This window comes from Pyrus communis, chromosome 8 (genome assembly GCF_041283825.1).
Source record: "Pyrus communis isolate YQ-2024b chromosome 8, ASM4128382v1, whole genome shotgun sequence".
NCBI lineage: Eukaryota > Viridiplantae > Streptophyta > Magnoliopsida > Rosales > Rosaceae > Pyrus > Pyrus communis.
In genome coordinates this window covers 11223964-11246668 of record NC_142572.1, presented here as the reverse complement: position 1 = coordinate 11246668, position 22705 = coordinate 11223964, and the positions used below count along the sequence as shown (strand labels likewise).

The window sequence follows — 22705 nt, the reverse complement described above, 5'->3', positions numbered from 1 at the left end:
CGGTGGAAAATTTTTCTAAAAATTTGGGTGTGATCCTGAGGTTGTGTAGAGCACGTTGGTATATTCATTTGTCCAATTTGAGCAATGTATGAGAAGTTATTACGAGAAGTTGGTTATGTGCTTTAAAATTGACGTTTTTATAGTTGTTTCGCATATAGGTGATACGTATCCCGAGGACGAGTGTGGTCACTCGAGGCAGGGGGGCTACGACCCTTCCACATACCAGTGAGTGGGCTTTTGGTTTTTCGTATATACCTATATACTATATTCTTCCCAGAAATTGATTAAATGGTTATCAGTTACATGCCATGCATTACATTATCGTTATTCATGCATCGTTGGTTACGTTAGTAGTTGCATATATATACATATGCATATTGGGTGCTGTGGACGCACAGGTAAGTGCCAGGTAAGTGTTATCCATATTTACATTCAGTAGTGGTTTGAGATGCTTAGAGAGCTCATAACCTGCACCCCCGGTGTTAGTGCTCCCGCCCAGAGTAGGGCACAGTCCTTCACGTGATGTTCACCTCCCGCACCACACGCTTAGCTTGGATCCAAGTTAGGTGCACAGTCCTATCGTACAGACCACATTAGGTGGTTCCGACTCGTAGGTGACCCGCGATTATTCGCACAGCCTTCACGTGATTTGATAAGTCACATTTTGCATGCATTTTTATCTTCCTTATTTGGCGCCATTGTGATTGTTTTGGATTAAACTAGTTGCATTTTACATTATTTGGTGTTAGTGTGCAGCCAAGGGTGAATTTGGATCAATGGGAAGGCAAATGAAGTAAAAACATTCCTTTTGGTAGCTGAGCATTATTCCAAACGTGGAAAGGGTTCTTGGGAATTAATTTGAAGTCCAAATATGAGGAATCTAAGACTAATATGGCGGAGGACATTCAAGAGAAGATGTGATTAGGAAAGTGGTGCATTGGAGTCACATTGGGTGGTTCTAAACAAGGCAAAAACATGCGGACACCTTGTTATTCTACATAACTTGTGCCGTGTATTCCCTTGCCTTGTCCAGCTCCATTTTGCACCAAAAACACCCATTCCCATTAACTAAAACATTCAGCCATATTTCCACCAACAAACACAATCATGTCATGCAAATCCCATATGGTTCCAAGTCAGATTATGCACTTCTAAAACATCAAAACATGCATTCACATGCATGCTGATGCGAGATTTATACGCACACAAATTAAACCCTCTTTTCGTCAATTATAGTATAGGTGCAAGTAGGGATCGTTCTGGACCGGGGATTAGGAGGGATTGTTAATCTCTTGGAAACTGACTTAAAAACGTAAAAACAATATAAAACACTAAACTAGACTCAAAGAATTCAAAAATACTTTAAAACATAAACTAAACAGATTCTAACAAGTTCAAAAGACTCAAAACTCTTAAAAACACAAACTAAATTGATTTCTAACTAATTTGACATTAAAGTAAAGGGGGATTTAGGTTTTGACAAAATTAAACTAAATGAACAAATTGCAATTAAAACAGAATGTAAATATGAATGTGAATAAAATATGGATGATGGAATAGCTAAGGGGTTTTTCTCCACACATGTTACACTTGCATACAAGATTGATTTTCGGTTGGTCTTTCGATAAATTATGAAACTCAATTCTCCAAGTTAATTAGGTCCGCTTATATTAACTTTCAGATTTCCCTAGATTCGTTGGATTGAATGGAATACGCATTTCAACCAAGTTATTCTTAATCAAAGTCCCTAACTATGGAATACGCATGATAGAGACGTTCAACAAAGATCATTAAGTTCAATGAAAATTATAAGTGTTGACGAGGCATTCGTTACTATGGAATACGCATGAAACTTATGCCAAGAATTCGTTTAACGCGATTGTTTATAAGCAACCTCCACTACTTGTGAATATAAGTTCGTAACTATTAGGTGAAACTCACTTATATTCTAGCGTCATATTCATTCAAATGGTTAAACAAATTGAATCCACAATTTATGAAATTCCAACCAAAAGTAATCAATTCATATTGCAAGCATAAACATGTATTTTGAATCACCCCCTAGCTAAAGGGGGGTTTAGTTCCTCATAACTTTGAAATCAAAGAAACACCTAAACATTCCAACAACTCAAACTTGAATTGTATGAACGTTTAGGCACTCTTCTCTTCCATTACGAAACAAAGAAAATTGAATTTAAACATTGAAATCAAAGAAACACCTAAACATTCCAACAACTCAAACTTGAATTGTATGAACGTTTAGGCACTCTTCTCTTCTTCGTTATTATGGCACAAGGTCTAAGGGATGTTGTTGGTGTGTTGAATGGATTGGGGACTTATGGAAATGGATGAGGAAAGATAGAAAATGGAAAGAAACCCACGGCAAGGAAAGGAATTTCAGGATGTGAAGATGGTGTGTGTTTGTGTTGTGGTGTGACAAATGGAGAGATGTGAATTGAATGGGGAGTGAATGAATGCAAGGGTATTTATAGGAGTAGTGGAGGGAACATATGGCTATGTCATTTGTAGGTGAAGTAGGTGGATGTTGTAGGTGAAGTAGGTGGATGTTGTAGGTGATTATGAGTGATAAGTGATAAGTGTATGATATGTTAAGTGATAAGTGAATGATTATGATAAGTGATAAATGAATGTATGATATGATAAGTGGTGAATGATATGTGGTGAATGATAAGTGGTAGTGTTTAAGTATTTAAAATAGGGAACAAAGCCCTTCCTTGCATGGCAAGGAAGGGAGACACAAGGAAACACACGACAATGTCCTAAGGTTGCTAGGAATGTTGTTTTTGTGTTCTAAAATGCGTAGGAGTTTTCAATGATGCTCAAACATGAGGTCTTTTTAGGATTTAACTTTCCTACTTCAAGTCTTCAATTTCGTCCATCCTTTTGGCTCCAAGCATATGATATCCATTCCAATCTCTAATTTGCTCCAAAAGGCTCCAAAAGGCATCCTTTTGCATACTTTGCCCTTAGAACCTGAAAACACACAAAAGAAGCATAAAGAACTAAAATAACTAAAGAAACATAACGTAAATGTACGAGAAAAAGCCATTTAAGTCGCATAAATATGCTCCTATCAAATACCCCCACACTTAGCTTTTGCTAGTCCTCGAGCAAAACAGAAAAACAAAACAAAAAGAACAAAACACAACCTACACCTTCCAACAATCGTATCAGGGACTTCCAATGCACATGACAAATTAAAAATCATTATTCTCACAGATTTGAGCCATCTTTACACTTAAGTACATTCTTACTCATAGTCACCACATACTAGTTCACAACTAAGCATGTAAAACCATGTTTTGAATGTAGTAACATGCCTTAGAGAATTCCCTCAATTTCTTACTAGATGTACTCTCGTTTTTCACACAGATTTTCTGACTACACACCCTACACTAGGTATATGTGAGAAGATTGATGTAAACATGTAGACGAACACTCACATATGTTATAATAAGGAAAGCATTTTCTGGAGTTAATAAGCATGTTTAGATATGATCTCATGAATGGAATGCTACTACTTAGACGCGAGAACCAGTGACACCATAAGCCCATACCAAGTTCAAACTCCACAAATTGAAATACACAACACTCAAGATAGAAGTCAAGGGTTGTAACGGGGCTTGGGGTATGTGGATAACAAAGAAGGGATATGGAAAACAAAGGTTTTTAAAGAAATAGTGAGCAAAGCATTTGAATCAACTTAGAATTCACTTTTGAATGAAAACTCAACTTTTGAACAAAAAGGGAGAGTTTAGACAATTTACACCCAGAATTGGTGTTTTGGAACTTATTCTTTCATTTTTTTCTTTTCTCTTTTTTTTTTTTTTTTTTTTTTTTTTTTTTTTCTTTTCTTTTGAATCTCAAAACATCAACACTTAAACATTCTCTCCCCCACACTTATTTTCTTTCATAATGTAACTCAAAAGGAATTCAATTAAGTCATGCTCACTATCTTTTAAGAACAAGGGTGGGGATTGTCCTAAACTAGGCTAGGTGAGGAAAATGTGGGTAAACAAAGAATAAAGGCTAAACAAGGCTCAACGGGGTTAAAACTTACAACATATACGAAGTATGGGAAGTAAGGCTATTTGGCTATGGTGGTGGTCACTACACAACTTCTTCTTGAATATGTGTTATGCAAATCAATAACATGCTTTGAATGAAATGGGCATGAGTTCTAGCATTTGGAACTATATGATGAAACGCCTTCTAAGTAGTAACCAAGCAAAGAATAATGAGATCATGCAACGACTTTAGAAAACAAGAAATCACAGATTAAACTCTCCAAAGAACGTTATAGGCTCAAGTCTCTCAGGGTTGTAGCGTTTGTTTGAGTTCCTTCCTTCAAGCATGTTACAAAAACGAATTTTTTTTCTTTTATGATTGCATGTGAAGTCATACATTATAACCATAACCAAGCATATACCAAGAGTAAATCATACTTTTCTCTATGTTTATAACTCTTTCTAACCGTCATGCAATTATAAACCAAATCCTTATCATTCTGTTGGAAGGTACCCTAAGACACAAACACACAAAAACGACTCAAAACACTCTTTTTAGGGTTTTTAAAACAAGTTTTTCAAATTTTTATGTGATTTTCGGAGTTATAAAACAAAACACACTAAAACACTCTAAAACAACTTAAAAACACCTTAAAACAGCAAGGAACAACATTTGAAGTTATGGGTGATAAAATCCCACGAATTTGCATTAAATAAACTTAGTTACCTTAGTTACCCCCCCCACACTTAAATCAAACATTGTCCTCAATGTTTTAAGCATATGGTTCACACAAAACATAAGTAAACACACAAAAAACATTTAAACATACTAAACATGGCAGAATGTAATTAACAAAGAGAAGAGTTTAGGGACGCAAATCTGGTTATGGAGTGTAAATTCCCTCTTCTCCTTGGTGATTGCATTGAGGCTTTGATCTTTGTGATTCCACAGGCTTACTCTTGAACTGGTTTCCGCCCATCGTTGATTTTCCTTTGTGCTACTTCTTGAACTGGGCAGCATGATGGTTCATTTGGTCTCCCCCGAAGGTCTGAGCTTATCCCTTTTATCTGTTTCTTTGTTCAATCTTTCCAATTCGTATTGAAAAGGGTTGGAGGATAACTCAGCCTATGTTTGTCTCCACATGCTTCAATGTATCATTTTCACTTGCCTTACTCGCTCCCCTTTGCAGAAGTGGTCCCTTCTCCGGAAGTGTATCAACCGTTGAAGATGACTACTCGAGAGCAACGCTAGGTAAGCAATCAGGAATAGGTTCCAGGCAGTTGGCTCCAGATCGGAAGATTGACTCCAAGTGCCGGCTGATTGCTTCTTTTACTTTGCCATGCGAGTAAGAACAAGGACAAAGAAAAAGACAGGGAAAGAGCATGATATGAGATACTTTTGCTTTTGACCTTGATGATATGAGATACCTTTGCTTTTGAAGAAGCGGTGCATGAATCAGCACATGTATTTCCTCCTGGGTCATCTTTACTCCAGGCATCTGGTATCATCTTTGGGGAAGAAGAAAAAATTTAGTATTTCGAAAGGCTTTGCTGGGAGTGCGCCCTCAGAAGTGAGGGAGAGTTGGGCATTTTCTTCAGGTTTGCCCTGCCATAAAAGACGAAGGTCGACATATATAGAGATAATATCAAGTGGTGGTACTTTTTACCCTTGTCGACAAACGTTTTGATCCCGCAATTCCGGCTTTTTGAAATAGTGGCGCCTCTTCGATCTCTGAATACGCCTCTTCGATTTCTGAGCAGGCGCCCCTTCGATTTCTGAACGACGCCCCTTCGCTTTCTGAACGACACGTGGTAGTGCAGATGCGGCTCCTTTTGACAAAGCTGCACGCGTCTTCTGAAAAGCAGAGAAAGCGTCGCTGAACTTTGCGCTTGTCGCCTAAAGATATGTAGTTGCGGTGATGGCCTCCACGTGTTGTCTGAAAAGAAGAAATCTTTTGACAAAGTTGAATGCGTCTTCTGAAAAGCCGAGAAAGCGTCGCCAAAATTACATCAGAAATTCTGGCTTTTTGAATCGGTGGACGCGTCGCCTTGGCTTTTTTATTGAGCTATCGATCACCACAACAAACACTCTCTGAAGATTTCCCATTCTTGAAGATCGACTCCGGCCCTTTGAAATTTAACTCCATCCCTTTTCTTTGAACACTTTTGAAAAATGGCAAACTCATCGAACCTTAGCTTGGAATTGAGCCTTAGCAGTGATACGGGCGCGCCGCGTCAAGGTAACGTATGGCGCCCTTCTTTCTTATCTTCTAACGGTCTTCTTACAGGTGAAGACTCCGTGATGCAGGACGCCACAACAGCTACAATAGTAGCTAGGAACCTCTTCACTCCAAAAGATAGTAGGCTGCTGTCAGGACGGTCCGATGAGTTGGCCGTTCAAGAGTCCCTCGCACTTAGTGTTCAGTGTGCGAGTTCTGTGTCCAACATGGGCCAACGCCTGCTTGCCCGCTCCCGTCAGGTGGAATCATTGATGGCAGAGGTGGAGAGTCTTAAGCAAGAGATCCAGCAGCTTAAGTACGAGAATAGAAGTTTGCATGTGCTTGCAAATAACTATTCGTCGGGCATGAAGAGAAAGCTTGATGAGCTGCAAGAATCTGAGGGTCGAATTCACAGTGACCGTCAAAGGCTTGCGGCTTGTCTCCAGAGGCACCTTTTTCCTGGGTCATCCAGCGCTTGGCCAAGTATTGAGGCCTGGAATGCTCTAGCTCCGATGGCTTCTGCTCTGATGCCTCCCGCTTCTGCGCCTTCCGCTCCTATGCCTTCCGCTTCTATTCCTTCTGCTTCGACGCCTCGTAGCGGGGCTTCACGTAAACATCCTCTGTGAAGGCTCCATCTTTCTCCATGTTTAGTATTTTTTTTTTTTTTTTTTTTTTTTTTTTTTTTTTTTTTACATAAATAAAATCAAACGGCATGGAATTTATCTTTGAATGGGCGGTGATACTTGAAATGATCCGGTAATAGTTTAAATTCCAGATTGGGTGCCTGAATCATTAACCACATGTTAGTATAAAAGAAAATTGAAATTCGGGGAGGCGGCTTACCTGTGTGCTCCAAAATGAACTCCAGAATAAACACCCCTTCGAAAGTTATGACTTGTCCCGTGTCATAAAATCCAACTTCCTTGGGAATTGTGGTTTCAAATATGTCCTCTTTGATGCCTTCTACATCTTCTCCAGCCACTACCTTCTCTTGAATCATTCTTCTTGGTGTACAAAGTCCTTTGAAGAATTCAACACCATCTAAAACTTGCTGTGTTGCACCAAGAATTTGAATAGCATTTTGCACCTTTGGGAAGGCTTCCACGATGTCCTTTTTACTCTCTTCTTGGTTGGGAATCAAAAACCTGCTAGGAAAAGGGACATTGGGTGGAATAACATCAGAATAACATGGTATTGGGACGTCCTTACTGGTGGTGGGTGGTTTAGAGGGCTTAGGGGGCTGCGGCAAGGGTTGTTCTACCCTTGCCGTGTGCATGTCTTCTTCCTCCTCCTCAATTAGCAGCTCTTCATCCACTTCTAGGCTATGTTTGGACATTTTTAGGTCAGCTCCAACCTCCATAGCACTTCCCAAAGTGATAGCATTATGGATTTCAAAATCTTCCTTCAAGTTTTCAATAGTTGAGTTGGAGAGTTCACTTTGCTCTTGAATTTGTTTCATGAACTCCATAATCTGCCCAAATTGCTCGTCCAATTTACCCAACTTCTTGTCTTGATTTTGTTCGTCCTGCGTCAAAGAGGTTAGTAATTGAAAATTTTTATCATTATCCATGGACATACTTGAACTTGATTGGAATTGTTGTGAGGGAGGTTGTGGTGGCTGCATAGGTGTTGTATTGAACTCCTCATATGGTTGCCAATATGCTTCTTGTTGAGCCTCCTTGGCTTGATTTTGTGACCCCTGCGCCAAAGAATTTATTTCATTAAGAATTTGATTATAATCTATTGGCGAACTTGAATTTAATTGAGCATATTGCATATGAAGTTGTGGTGGCTGCATAGGTCTTGAATAGAACTCCTCATATGGTTGCCAATATGCTTCACGTTGAACTTGTTGATCTTCCCACCATATAGAGTTTGAATGATCCCTCCAATCTCTTTGTGGACATTGATTGGCTTGAAATCCTTGCCTATATGAAGCACCAAATGTAGGGACACTCTGCATTGTGGTCCTTTCGGCATACGGCGACAATTTAGAAGTAAGATTTGCCAATTGAGCTTGAATGCTAGCAAAATCCATATCTTACTTCTCTAGTACCTAAAATCAAAGAAAGAGAACTAAATCAAATATCAAAAGTAACAACAAACAAAGAAAACAACACTAAGTTAGAAACTAAAACGAAAACAACTAAACCAAAAAAAAGAAAAGAACCAAGGGATTAGCAAAGTTGCTAATCCCCGGCAACGGCGCCAAAATTTGATGCGAGATTTATACGCACACAAATTAAACCCTCTTTTCGTCAATTATAGTATAGGTGCAAGTAGGGATCGTTCTGGACCGGGGATTAGGAGGGATTGTTAATCTCTTGGAAACTGACTTAAAAACGTAAAAACAATATAAAACACTAAACTAGACTCAAAGAATTCAAAAATACTTTAAAACATAAACTAAACAGATTCTAACAAGTTCAAAAGACTCAAAACTCTTAAAAACACAAACTAAATTGATTTCTAACTAATTTGACATTAAAGTAAAGGGGGATTTAGGTTTTGACAAAATTAAACTAAATGAACAAATTGCAATTAAAACAGAATGTAAATATGAATGTGAATAAAATATGGATGATGGAATAGCTAAGGGGTTTTTCTCCACACATGTTACACTTGCATACAAGATTGATTTTCGGTTGGTCTTTCGATAAATTATGAAACTCAATTCTCCAAGTTAATTAGGTCCGCTTATATTAACTTTCAGATTTCCCTAGATTCGTTGGATTGAATGGAATACGCATTTCAACCAAGTTATTCTTAATCAAAGTCCCTAACTATGGAATACGCATGATAGAGACGTTCAACAAAGATCATTAAGTTCAATGAAAATTATAAGTGTTGACGAGGCATTCGTTACTATGGAATACGCATGAAACTTATGCCAAGAATTCGTTTAACGCGATTGTTTATAAGCAACCTCCACTACTTGTGAATATAAGTTCGTAACTATTAGGTGAAACTCACTTATATTCTAGCGTCATATTCATTCAAATGGTTAAACAAATTGAATCCACAATTTATGAAATTCCAACCAAAAGTAATCAATTCATATTGCAAGCATAAACATGTATTTTGAATCACCCCCTAGCTAAAGGGGGGTTTAGTTCCTCATAACTTTGAAATCAAAGAAACACCTAAACATTCCAACAACTCAAACTTGAATTGTATGAACGTTTAGGCACTCTTCTCTTCCATTACGAAACAAAGAAAATTGAATTTAAACATTGAAATCAAAGAAACACCTAAACATTCCAACAACTCAAACTTGAATTGTATGAACGTTTAGGCACTCTTCTCTTCTTCGTTATTATGGCACAAGGTCTAAGGGATGTTGTTGGTGTGTTGAATGGATTGGGGACTTATGGAAATGGATGAGGAAAGATAGAAAATGGAAAGAAACCCACGGCAAGGAAAGGAATTTCAGGATGTGAAGATGGTGTGTGTTTGTGTTGTGGTGTGAGAAATGGAGAGATGTGAATTGAATGGGGAGTGAATGAATGCAAGGGTATTTATAGGAGTAGTGGAGGGAACATATGGCTATGTCATTTGTAGGTGAAGTAGGTGGATGTTGTAGGTGAAGTAGGTGGATGTTGTAGGTGATTATGAGTGATAAGTGATAAGTGTATGATATGTTAAGTGATAAGTGAATGATTATGATAAGTGATAAATGAATGTATGATATGATAAGTGGTGAATGATATGTGGTGAATGATAAGTGGTAGTGTTTAAGTATTTAAAATAGGGAACAAAGCCCTTCCTTGCATGGCAAGGAAGGGAGACACAAGGAAACACACGACAATGTCCTAAGGTTGCTAGGAATGTTGTTTTTGTGTTCTAAAATGCGTAGGAGTTTTCAATGATGCTCAAACATGAGGTCTTTTTAGGATTTAACTTTCCTACTTCAAGTCTTCAATTTCGTCCATCCTTTTGGCTCCAAGCATATGATATCCATTCCAATCTCTAATTTGCTCCAAAAGGCTCCAAAATGCATCCTTTTGCATACTTTGCCCTTAGAACCTGAAAACACACAAAAGAAGCATAAAGAACTAAAATAACTAAAGAAACATAACGTAAATGTACGAGAACAAGCCATTTAAGTCGCATAAATATGCTCCTATCACATGCCCACAACCTGACCGTGCATTCCATTACCTTTCTCCATTTCATCTTTGCAGAAATCCACATGCATCTTGATTAAATAAACCACACCCCTGCAGATCATGTCCATTCCTTGCATCCATCATTCCAGAAATCCATTCATCCCATCATTCCATGTGATTCCAGCTCCTCTTTGTCTATGCCGTGCACTTTGATACCCTTTCCAGGGTGTCATTTCAGCCTTTGCAGCCAATACACATGCATGATTCAACTAAAATAGCCAAATGCATGCATACTTCCCTAGTGCCGTGCGTCCATTTCCTCAGAAACCCATCAATTCCAGCTCATTTATGCACTTCCATCTCACATGTGCAGATCCAAGATCCAATCTGAATGTTGGCAGCCACATTCCTTCCTATAAAACTAGGCACACTTCACACATCAAGGGGTTCTTCATTCAGTCCATTACACACGCATAACCACTCCATTTCACTCCATCTCTGTCCATTTTGTTCTCCCAAGTGCAGAAACCATTCTACCTTCATTTACACCACACTTGGAGAACCAACACCGAAGGCACTCTTCAAGGAATTCAACATCAATTTTGCTTCAAAGGTTTCTTCTTATTAATTCTATGTTCATTCATGTTTTATATTTTTATGTTAAATCTTTTGTAAACATGAATTGTAACTAATCCTCCTCTAGGGATTCGATGTAACCTTGCAAAGTTTGCCATGTAATTAAGTTAGAATGCTCAGTTTGTCCATCTATTTCTTGTTTCATTCTCTGATTTAATGGTGACTTAGTGTGTTGATTTTAATGTTTGATCATCATTTGAATTAATCACTAAGTTGTGTAGCCAAGATTAAAACACACATCATGCATAATCTTGGTAGGTATGTGAATGAATGAAGGGAATGTTTAGCAAACATCCTGCCGAGTTATTCCCTTTGGTTTTATGAAAGTTTCTTGTGCATTACATACTCTTAATTATGAACCAAAGTTGCACATCACAACTAGGTTCACGATTAGAGACATTTGATCAAATCCACACATCATATGGTTGATCATGTCCAAGTGAAACAAACTCAAGAAATAGGTAGATGAATGAGTACAAACTAACTTAACAAACATGGACTTGGTTTAGCAATGGTGAAACCGAATCCCTAGCTTCATCTCCATTGGTACTATCTCATTTTATTAGTTGTTGAGTCATTTATTTGTGTTTACTTCACTTTCTTATACTTTCAAGTTACAACAACAAATCTGCCTATTCTGTTTAGTTTGATTCATTTCATAGAGTTCTTGCAAAACAAGTAATTACATAGGTCCAATTAGTCCCTGAGGATTCGACACCCTTGCTTGTGCCATTATACTAAATATATTCTAGCATTAGGAAGGAATAATACATCAACATGATCGTAGCACTAGAGCGTATATATGTATTACACCCAGGCCTGTCGTACATACCACTTTAGGTGGTTCCGACTCGTGGGCAGGTTCAGTTATTGAGTTTGAGATTTGAGCTCTACATGCAGCCGTACAGGTCACGTTAGGTGACTCCGGCTGCCAGATTATATGTTATTGTTATGATTATACCTGAGCACTTGCATTTCATTATGAGATTTTGACATGGCATATTCTTGAGCATGATTGGCATATCTATATACATACGTATATATGTTTATTTTTCTGGGAAGTATACAGGTTTTACGGCGAGGGGTTAGAATGTATTTTCTAAATGGTTTTCGAAAAGCTTTGTTTTTGCCCACTCACGCTTTTGTTTTGCGCCCCTCCAGGTTCTAGTTGCTTAGCAGATTCGGTGGTTTCCCAGAGGGCTTTCCCGGCATTTCTGACAGACACTCACCAGTGTAGGGTCACCTTCGGGTGTACTATTGTCGAAACATTTTTCTTTGGACTGCTGTAGACTTAATGCTCTGAACTTAGCGTCTCACTTACGCTAACACATGTTTTTAGTACTTTGTATGCTAGTTTTTAATTATTCGTACTCTTTATATTACTATTTTATCAGCTTCCGCACGTGCACATGGTTACGTCACCTCCGTGTGACGGCCAGCACGCCCTGATCTCGGTCGGGGTGTGTCATTGTTTCTAGGTTAAAAATTTTAGGTTTTAACTCAAGGGTTGGAGATGGTCTGAATGAACAATAATGTAGCACCAAAACGTGATTTATTGTCTCTTTTAGGCATTTTAGTGAAAATGGTTCTATTTTTATTGTATTTGGAGAGAAAAAGAGGAAGAAAATGTAGGACGCTTATGTGGGCTCCACAACATTTTTAGGCTAAAAAGTGGCTTATAACCTTAGTTGGAGATGGTTTTAGTGATGTCACTTTTCTAATAGATGTTAGTCACATGTTTAAAAAGTAAACAACTTGTCCAATAGACGCTTGACATATGATAGATTGGTGGCACAATAATATCTCTCCAATCCATGCATGTGAAGCCCATAAGTGGCCCATGTTTTAAAAATTAGGGCACCATCAATTATTTAAAAAAAAAAAATATTTAGCCTTAATACCCTCACAAAGAACAAATAAAACAATTTAGTGTTAAATTTCATTAATAATGTTCTTAGCAAGGAGTAAAGGATGTATGAGACACCCTAGCAATCCATGATCCATCCAAAGGAAGCTCGTACAAAAACAAATTATTGCTATTCCATTACGAGGCTTAGCACACCCCTCTTTCCTTAATGTAGATAATATTATTTGTTCAAAAAAAAAAAATTTTTGAAAAATTTACTAAGTAGGGGTCACCTCAACTCTTGTAAATAAACAGTGGAATATATCCTCTCTACTCTATTGGTCTTAACATTTTCCCTTTTATCCTTTTTTTTTGGGACCAATGTAACATGAACGCCCAATAAGTACGTACCTCCTTGTTGGAACTTGTAAGTTGGACTAGAGGTGACAAATCAACTTATTGGGTTGCCAACGGGTACTCGTTAAGAGCTATGTAGTTTGATATTACCATAATATAGAGGTGAAATTTGTGACATCCCACATCGCCCAGGGGAGTGATCCTTGTATGTATATTCCCATCCCTACGTAGCACAAGGCCTTTTGGGAGCTCACTGGCTTCGGGTTCTGTAGGAACTTCGAAGTTAAGTGAGAAGGGGGTTAGAGCAATCCCATGATGGGTGACACATTGGGAAGTTGCTCGTGAGTTCCCAAAAAACAAAACTGTGAGGGAATGGTAAGCCCAAAGCGGACAATATTGTGCTACGGTGGTGGAGCGGGCCCGGGAAGTGATCCGCCCCGGGCCGGGATGTGACAATTTGGTATCAGAGCCTAACCTTGGCCGCGTGTGTGCCGACGAGGACGTCGGGCCCCTAAGGGGGGTGGATTGTGACATCCCACATCGCCCAGGGGAGTGATCCTTGTATGTATATTCCCATCCCTACCTAGCACGAGGCCTTTTGGGTGCTCACTGGCTTCGGGTTCCGTAGAAACTTCGAAGTTAAGCGAGAAGGCGGCTAGAGCAATCCCATGATGGGTGACCCACTGGGAAGTTGCTCGTGAGCTCCCAAAAAACAAAACCGTGAGGGAATGGTAAGCCCAAAGCGGACAATATCGTGCTACGGTGGTGGAGCGGGCCCGGGAAATGATCCGCCCCGGGCCGGGATGTGACAAAATTAGTAGTGGTTATGATGGTGTAAGGTGAAATCAAACTAAATGGGTCTCAATAGGTATCCATTAACAATGCGATGAGTTGATTTGCTACCTTTAGTTGGAATCCTTATTTCTGGTATAGTAATGCTAGATAACATCTTTTTAGACCATATTTTAAAGGTTATATGATGTGGTGATTGATGGTTGGATTTCTTATTTCAATTATTAAGAAAATAATTCAACCATCAACCGCCACATCATGTGGTTTACAAAATATGATATAAAAAAAAGTCTCCCTAACAATTTTTTTTATTATGTTAGGAAGGTCATTTTCTCTTAATTCCCCTTATGCACCATTTGTGATTTGATTGATTCCTTTTCTTTTTATCCACAATATTTTTTTGCGGATAGGTAAATGAAAAAAAAAGACTTACATCCACGTCAAATTCTATCACTAACTCTCTAAAATTTGGGTAAATTACATTTTTCACCCTCAAATTTGGGTGCAATTGCAACCTCATACATCATCTTTAAAACATTACAATTTGATACATCAAATATGATTTAGTTGCAATTTCATACATTCCGTTACATAATTTGTTAGATTGGCTGTTAAGTGATGATGTGGTAGATATAGAAGAGAATGTTTTGAAATGTGATATATTCTTCTCAATAAGAGGTATTTAAAGGTGTACAATTGTAACATAAGTGGAAAGAGAACTAATTACAAGTGATTATATGAGAATACATGGGATTACATATCAATTAGGGATCCTACCTAAAATACAAAAGTCAACATTCCTCCTCAAGTTGGTGCATATATGTCGCTCATGCCCAACTTGTGTAAGAAACTTGAAAACTTGTGACTTGAAATAGCTTTTGTGAGGATATTTGCCAATTGATCTTCTGTTCTTATCGCCGATACTTCAATTATTTTTTCTTCCAATTTTTCTTTGATGAAGAATTGGTCAACTTCAACATGCTTTGTTCTATCATGTTGTACCGGATTATGTGCAATGTCACGGGCAGCTTTATTATCACAAAATAATTTCATGGGCTTATCATGTTGTATAAACAAATCGCTCAGCAGAAGCTTAAGCCACAAAATCAAATCCCCAAAGCCATACCTCTGTATTCGGCTTTTGCATTGGAACGGGCAACCACATTCTGTTTCTTACTTCTCCATGTAACTAAGTTACCCCCAACAAACTTAAAGTAACTTGATGTTAAGCATCTATCGTCAATCGATCCTGCCCAGTTTGCATCAGTATAACCTTCAACACTAAGGTGATTATTCCTTTTAAACAAAATTCCTTTGCCCGGACTTCCCTTCAAATATTGCAATATTCTCATCGCGACATTCATATATTGTTCTTCAGGATCATGCATATATTGACTCATTGTACTCAAGGCATACGCAAGGTTCGGTCTTGTGTGTGCCAAATACATCAAACAATCTACTAACCTTTTGTATTTTCCTTTGTCAACTAGTACTTGATTACGATCAACACTAAGCTTCAATCCTTCTTCTAATGGTGTAGCTACTGGCTGACAAGCTTACATGCTAGTTTTGTGTAACAAATCAATAATATACTTCATTTGAGACAAGAAAATTTCAGAATTGCTTCTCAATACGTCAATCCTTAAAAAATATTTTAGGGATCCAAGGTCTTTCATTTTAAATTTTGTAGACATGTATCTTTGCAAAGCTGCATGTTCTTCTAGATCATTACCTGTTACCACCATATCGTCTACATACATAGTAAGTGCAGTAAGCTTCCAATTCTATCTTTTTAGAAACAAAGTATGATTAGAGTTACTTTGTCTTTAACCAAATGCTCTCATAGATTTTGTGAATCTTCTAAACCAGGCTCGAGGGGACTGCTTCAAGCCATATAAGGATTTCTTCAACCTGCACACCTTTTTTTTTGTATTTATCTGGAGCATTACGTCCAGATGGAAGATCCATATAAATCTCTTCTGGCAAATCTCCATGCAAGAAGGCATTCTTCACATCGAATTGCTGTAAAGGCCAATCAAGATTCGTAGCCAATGACAACAAAACACGAACTGTGTTGATCTTGGCCACATGAGCAAATGTATCTATATAGTCAATTCCATATTTTTGAGCGTATCCTTTTGCTACCAGTCTTGCCTTGAAGCGATCCACTGTCCTATTAGCTTTATACTTCATAGTATAAACCCATTTACATCCCACAAGTTTCTTATTAGCTGGCAAGTCTGTGATCCCCCAGGTAGCATTCTTCTTCAAAGACTTCAACTCTTCATTCATTGCTGCTTGCCAACGTGGATTAGCTAAAGCCTCCTGCACACTGTTAGGAGTAGATACAGTAGATAATTGATATAAAAATGACTTATTTGATTCTAACAGGTGACTGGTAGACACATAATTAGTTAATGGGTATAACACATTAGACTTAGGGTTAGGCTTATTCATTGGATACTTAGTTTTGCATTTAGGGTCAGCTTCATAAGTAGGTTTAGGAACAACTCAATTTACACGATCAGGGAGACGACATGGTGGTGGTGCATCTGGGATCGAAGGCAATTAATTATGGTTATTGGGGCTCAACGGCAACGAGATTGATTGTGAGGTAGTTGATGACATAAGGTTGTTTGTTGGTGAGAAATCTGGCAGTGAGCTGTCAGGCGAAGAGGAAGGCTATGAGTTATCTGGTGCAGTTAACTCGTTACTTTCAGAGTTTTCAACATTGTTTCTATGTGAATGATCACCACTTGTCTCCAAGACATTACTACTTACTTCTAATTCATTCACATTATTATTTTCTTGTGAATGATCACCACTTATTTTCAAGACATCACCACTTAAATCCAAAACATTCACACTATCTTTATCAGGAATAGTATAATCAAGAGTTTGAACTTCTGTTTGATTCTCCACCTGAAGTGAAGACTCAGGATTGGCAAAGTACATATTGTTCTCATGAAAAGCAACATCTATAGTGATAAAAAACTTTTTCGTTGGAGGGTGATAACAACGATATCCTTTTTGATTTGAGGCATACCCAACAAACATACACCATAAAGCCCAAGGTTCAAGCTTACTCTTATGCTGTTTATGGAGATGAACAAAGGCCACACAGCCAAACACATGAGGTGGAAGATTAAGGATCGCAGGAGCATCAACATGTGAAGAGAAAGCCTGAAGTGGTGTTTGAAATCTAACGGATTGGGATGGAACACGATTAATGAGATATGCAGTGAAGGTGAGGGCTTCTCCCCAATAGGATAACGGGAGACGAGCTTCGAGCAAAGAAGCATGAACAACCTCTAAAAGCTGATGGTTCTTGCGTTCTGCAACCCCATTTTGTTGTGGAGTATAGGGGCATGTGGTTTGATGAACAATGCCATGATGATCAAGAAAGGCATGAAGGTCAGAGTTAACATATTCACCACCATTATCACTCCTAAGAACTTGTATGTGTGACTTATATTGTACTTGTACCATTTTAAAACTACTGAAACAAAGAAGGAACTTCACTTTTGGACTTCATCAAACATACCGAAGTCATACGTATGCATTCATCAATAAAAGTAATAAACCAATGAGCACCACCAAACGTAGCAGTTTTAGATGGCCCCCAAACATCAGAATGATTATCATAAATGGAATTGAACTTTTATTCATATTGGACGAAAATGAAGTACGATGACTTTTAGATATTTCACAAACACCACATTTAAAGTTAGAAATGTCATGCTTAACAAATAGGCTAGGAAACAACCTTTGTAAATAGTTGAAAGAAGCATGTCCAAGTCGACGATGCCACAACCAAACCTCCAAAGCTTTATCCCTTTCCCTATGAGGTCCTTCCACGGCAATAGCTTGAGTCAAATTTTGAGAGCTATTCGATGTCAGCTCCAAGTAGTAGAGCTTTCCCCTTTTAATACTATAACCAATCGTTTTGCGAGTCTGAATGTCCTAAAAACATAAAAGGAAGGCCAAAAAATAACAAGGCAGTGTAGGGCAACAATTATTTGAGCAACAGATAATAAATTATAGTCCAGGGAAGGAACAACAAGTACAGAGTCAAGATTCATGGTATTAGAGAGGGAGACATCTCTTTCCCCAATAATGGGGACAACATTACCATTGGTAACACTAACTATAGTATTGGTGGATGGTTTTAAGGTTTGTACCTGTCTAGAATCACAAGTCATATGTTTAGTAGCACCAGAATCAATTATCCATGTACTATTCATAACAGATGCAGAAACTTTTAAAGCCTCACCATCATTACCTATATGGTCAAAATCTACCTTAGCTTCGGCAACCAATGCACACAACTTGAACTGGTCACGATTGGTCCCGCAAGTTAGGCTTACCATTGCTCTGGGTGCAACATGAGCAACTGATTAATAAAGCCTAAGCCCAAATAAACCACGCCCAAGCTTGGTTGCAATGAGGATGGCCGAAGAAGGAAAAAAAAAAATCCTAATAACCAGCCAGTTATTTTCTTTCCCGTGGACTTTTGATTTTTTTTTCCCTCTTTTTCTTCTTCATTTCTTTAAATAACAGCGGTGGTGTGGGTGATTCAAGCCTTCACATAGAGAAGATAACAAGGGCAATAACAACAGTGTTCAAAGTGAGTTGTAGTAGCGGTGATGGTGGGTTCTTCGCGGCTGATAGAAATCAGTTAGGCAAGATGGTTTAATGCGGGTACAGATCAAATCTCGGGGTTGCAGTCAGGTAAGTCGAATCTAGTGTATGAATGATAAATTTGTACTGAGTTCGGGGATTCTAGGCACGATGGGACAACAGTTACGGTGGGGTCATGGTCTGGTGCAAATTTGGGTCGAGCTGCAGCGATACAGGCAGTAGGTCTGGTTCATCACACAATGGAGTGAATCGATTCAGTAGATTCGGGTCAGCAACGACGGCGTTGCTCGCTGTTTGTTTCGAATTCAGAGAGGGTAGCAACGACAATAGTCGCTCGCTGATCGAGGGATAACAATGACAATAATCGCTCGCTAATCAAGGAAGGCGAACCAAACACGGCTGAGCCGCAACAGTTCTATCCAGCTAAGGTTTTTTTTATTTTTTTTATTTTTTTATTTTTCGACCTGGCTCTGGTGCCAAGAAGATAATGCTTTGAAATGTGATATATTATTCTCAATAAGAGGTATTTAAAGGTGTACAACCCTAACATAAATGGAAAGAGAACTAATTACAAGTGATTATATGACTCAATACACAGGATTACATATCAATTAGGGATCCTACCTAAAATTCAAAAGTCAACAGATACGTGACATGTGCCATGTGGATACAAAAAATATAAAAAAAAAAAATTATTGAAATATTTAATAAATTAAAATGTCCAAAAAAAAAAATAATAATAATAATCTACCCCATCCTATCGCCACCGCCACCGCCACTCGACACCTCTTCTTTTTCTACTCCACCTCTCCTCCCTTCTTCCACCATCCCCATACCTCTTATCTCTCAGACCAACCCCATCGTCCAGAACCACCAACAACATGCCCCCTCTGTCACCATTAACCCTCGAAACCACACCTATACCCACGACTAAATCGCAGCAATTCAAATCTGGTGTGGTTTGAAATTGGGAATTTGTCAGATCTGTCGAAATTGAAAGCGACTGTGGCTGAAATCTGGCGTGGTTGAAAGAGGGAAACCTAAGTCAACACATGGCAGAGAGACGGGGTATGGTCGCGACTCTGTTATGGCGACGGCTTTAGGTGGGTGGGTTTTTCTGTTCTTTTTGTCCTCTAATGGGTGGGTTCTGGACGTGCGTCAGCATTATGGCTTTGAGTAACGACGTAGCCATGGCTGAGATGTCAAGAGAGTTGGAAAATTCTGGATTGAATATGAGGTTGTAGGTGTCGGGATTGGGAATAGCAGTCTCCACAGCCGCCGTTTGAGCGACGACTCATGGTTTGATGAGGATACGTTTCAACACCAGAAGGGGATGTGGCGTTTGTGTGTGCTTTAGATGGTTGGGATTTCTGCATTTGTGAGTGCAATGGCTTTGCTTCGAAATTTGGGATGAGTGCAGCGGCTTTGGTGAAAACTTTGTGGGGACCTAGGCACTCTAATTTTGAAACAAAGATGATTGTGGGGAATAAAGGTGAGGGAAGGGATTTCAAGATGGTTTTGAGTGAATCTGAGCTGGGATGTAGGTTCTTGGTTCTAGGTTACGTTTCAATTTGAGTTTCCCGTTGTCAATGTTTTTGAATTTGATGAGGATGTGGGTTCTGGGTTTTGGTTCATCATCATCGATTTCCACAGCTTAAGGTTGAAGACGATGTGGTTTTTTTTTTCTTCTTCTTCCTTTTGTAAGCTTTTTCTTAAATTGTTCTTAACCATTTGGCACATGTGTGGCAGCCATGTCAGCATAATTATGTCTCCTCACTTACCACTTCATCACTAAATGGATAACTTAACATATTTTTTAATAGTTGTATGAAATTGAAATGAAATAATAACTAAGGTAAGAGATTAAAATGTTTTACAGATGTTGTATGAAGTTGCAATGACACTCAAACCCGAGGGGGCAAAATGTAATTTACCCCTAAAATTTTATGGAGTCTCACTTCTATCAAAATTTGTTAACATATCTATTAAAATTGTTGACATGACACAAATGACACTCGCTTTTGTTAAAATGTATGCCACATAGATTTTTGAAAAATTAATAAAAATTATATGTTTTAATTCAAATTTCTCTTTTTAAATTAAGAAAAATAAACTCTATTAAATTTTTGGAGAACACATGGCACACATTAGCAACAATGGGTCATATTTGTGCCACGTAAATAGTTAAAACTAGAAAGTTTTGCCCGCGCGTTGTTACGGGATTAGAAATTGTGTGAAAAATTATGTTTTGAAAGTATAAACACATCAACTTATATCACATCTAATTAAATTATTGCAACAATATATTGACGCACTTAGTATGGAAATTCATAAACTATTTGACAATATGAAATCAAGCAATCTCTAAACATAAGAAGTGGATCTTAGAAAGTATAAATCCTACCTCATAATATTAATACAATTAACAAATTCTCACTACATGATCACAAAATAATCACTAAAGTGTGTACCTTTGAGCAAATTTCTCAGCACTGGCCAGAGCATTGGGAACCAAAGCGTGAGATTCAGCTCATTTCCTGCCGAAAACCAATCAAACCCATTAACGAAAAACCCAAAAAATTAAGGTTTATGATGGAGGTTAGGGAGAGGATAAGGATTATCACTTGAAGGAGGGGGTGGAGTTGTAGAAGAGGTCGATCCAGGAGAGCTCAGTGGGCGTGGGCTTACGGGGATTGTCGGAGGGGAATCTGTAGGGGATGGTGCAGGCTCTCTAGTTGGATTCGATCGGCATCGCCAGCAATGGAAATAAATAGGGAAATTAGAAGATTTATCAGAGAGCTTACCTCTGCAGTTATTGCCGACTTGAACAAATGAAGCTTCTATAGCAGTTTACAGATCTTAGAAAGTATAAATCCTACCTCATAATATTACTACAATTAACAAATTCTCACTACATGATAACAAAATAATCACTAAAGTGTGTACCTTTGAGCAAATTTCTCAACTTTTGCAGTAGCGTCGGGAACCGAAGCATTAGATTCAGCTCATTTCCTGCCAAAAACCAATCAAACCCATTAACAAAAAACCCAAGAAATTAAGGTTTATGATGAAGGTTAGGGAGAGGATGAGGATTATCACTTGAAGGAGGGGGTGAAGTTGTAGAAGAGGTCGATCCAGGAGAGCTTAGTGGGTGTGGGCTTGCGGGGATTGTCGGAGGGGAATCTGTAAGGGATGGTGCAGCCTCTCTAGTTGGATTCGATCGGCATCGCCATCAGTCGAAATAAAGAGTGAAATTAGAAGATTTATCAGAGAGCTTACCTTTGCAGTTATTGCCGACTTGAACAAATGAAGCTTCTATAGTAGTTTACAGATCTTAGAAAGTATAAATCCTACCTCATAATATTAATACAATTAACCAATTCTCACTACATGATCACAAAATAATCACTAAAGTGTGTACCTTTGAGCAAATTTCTCAGCTCTGGCCGGAGCGTCGGGAACCGAAACGTCAGATTCAGTTCATTTCCTGCTGAAAACCAATCAAACCCATTAACGAAAAACCCAAGAAATTAAGGTTTATGATGGAGGTTAGGGAGAGGATGAGGATTATCACTTGAAGGAGGGGGTTGAGTTGTAGAAGAGGTCGATCCAGGAGAGCTCAGTGGGCGTGGGCTTGCGGGGATTGTCGGAGAGGAATATGTAGGGGATGGTACAGGCTTTCTAGTTGGATTCGATCGACATTGCCATCAGTGGAAATAAAGAGTGAAATTAGAATATTTATCAGAGAGCTTATCTCTGCAATTATTGCCGACTTGAACAAATGAAGCTGCTATAGTAGTCTACAGATCACAAAGTTGAGAGATGAGGTCTGGGTGAACTGGTGGCAGCGGTGATTGAAACATGACAAAGATGTGGTTTAAGATTTTTTGTGATGAAGCGGTGAGTGACAGAAGAGATGAAGAGGGATGAAGGTTTGCCAGATGAGGTGAGGACGGAGGGGCAAGAAGGAAGCAAGCAGTTGAGGATCCCACGCGTCACAAAACTATTACCCATTCGATAGCAAAGCAGGGGCAAAGTTGAAATAACAAAAAAGAAGCAGGGGTGAAAACGGAAGAA

The 22705-nt window shown here is 38.6% G+C and overlaps 2 long non-coding RNA genes across 4 annotated transcripts; both read right to left on the bottom strand.

Moving 5' to 3' along the window:
• Positions 1-17566: 17566 nt before the first annotated feature.
• Positions 17567-21382, bottom strand: LOC148695084 (uncharacterized). 2 transcript variants are annotated; one of them, XR_015964994.1, is made up of 3 exons: positions 21253-21382; positions 21100-21165; positions 17567-17950 (listed from the first exon to the last, which is right to left on the bottom strand). It is a non-coding gene; the product is annotated as an uncharacterized LOC148695084 (long non-coding RNA). The 2 variants fall into 2 exon arrangements; XR_015964993.1 differs by having other exon boundaries at positions 17567-21165.
• Positions 21383-21571: 189 nt separating this feature from the next.
• LOC148695083 (uncharacterized) lies at positions 21572-22606 on the bottom strand. 2 transcript variants are annotated; one of them, XR_015964991.1, is made up of 4 exons: positions 22203-22606; positions 22050-22115; positions 21728-21943; positions 21572-21640 (listed from the first exon to the last, which is right to left on the bottom strand). It is a non-coding gene; the product is annotated as an uncharacterized LOC148695083 (long non-coding RNA). The 2 variants fall into 2 exon arrangements; XR_015964992.1 differs by having other exon boundaries at positions 21728-21834.
• Positions 22607-22705: the final 99 nt, after the last annotated feature.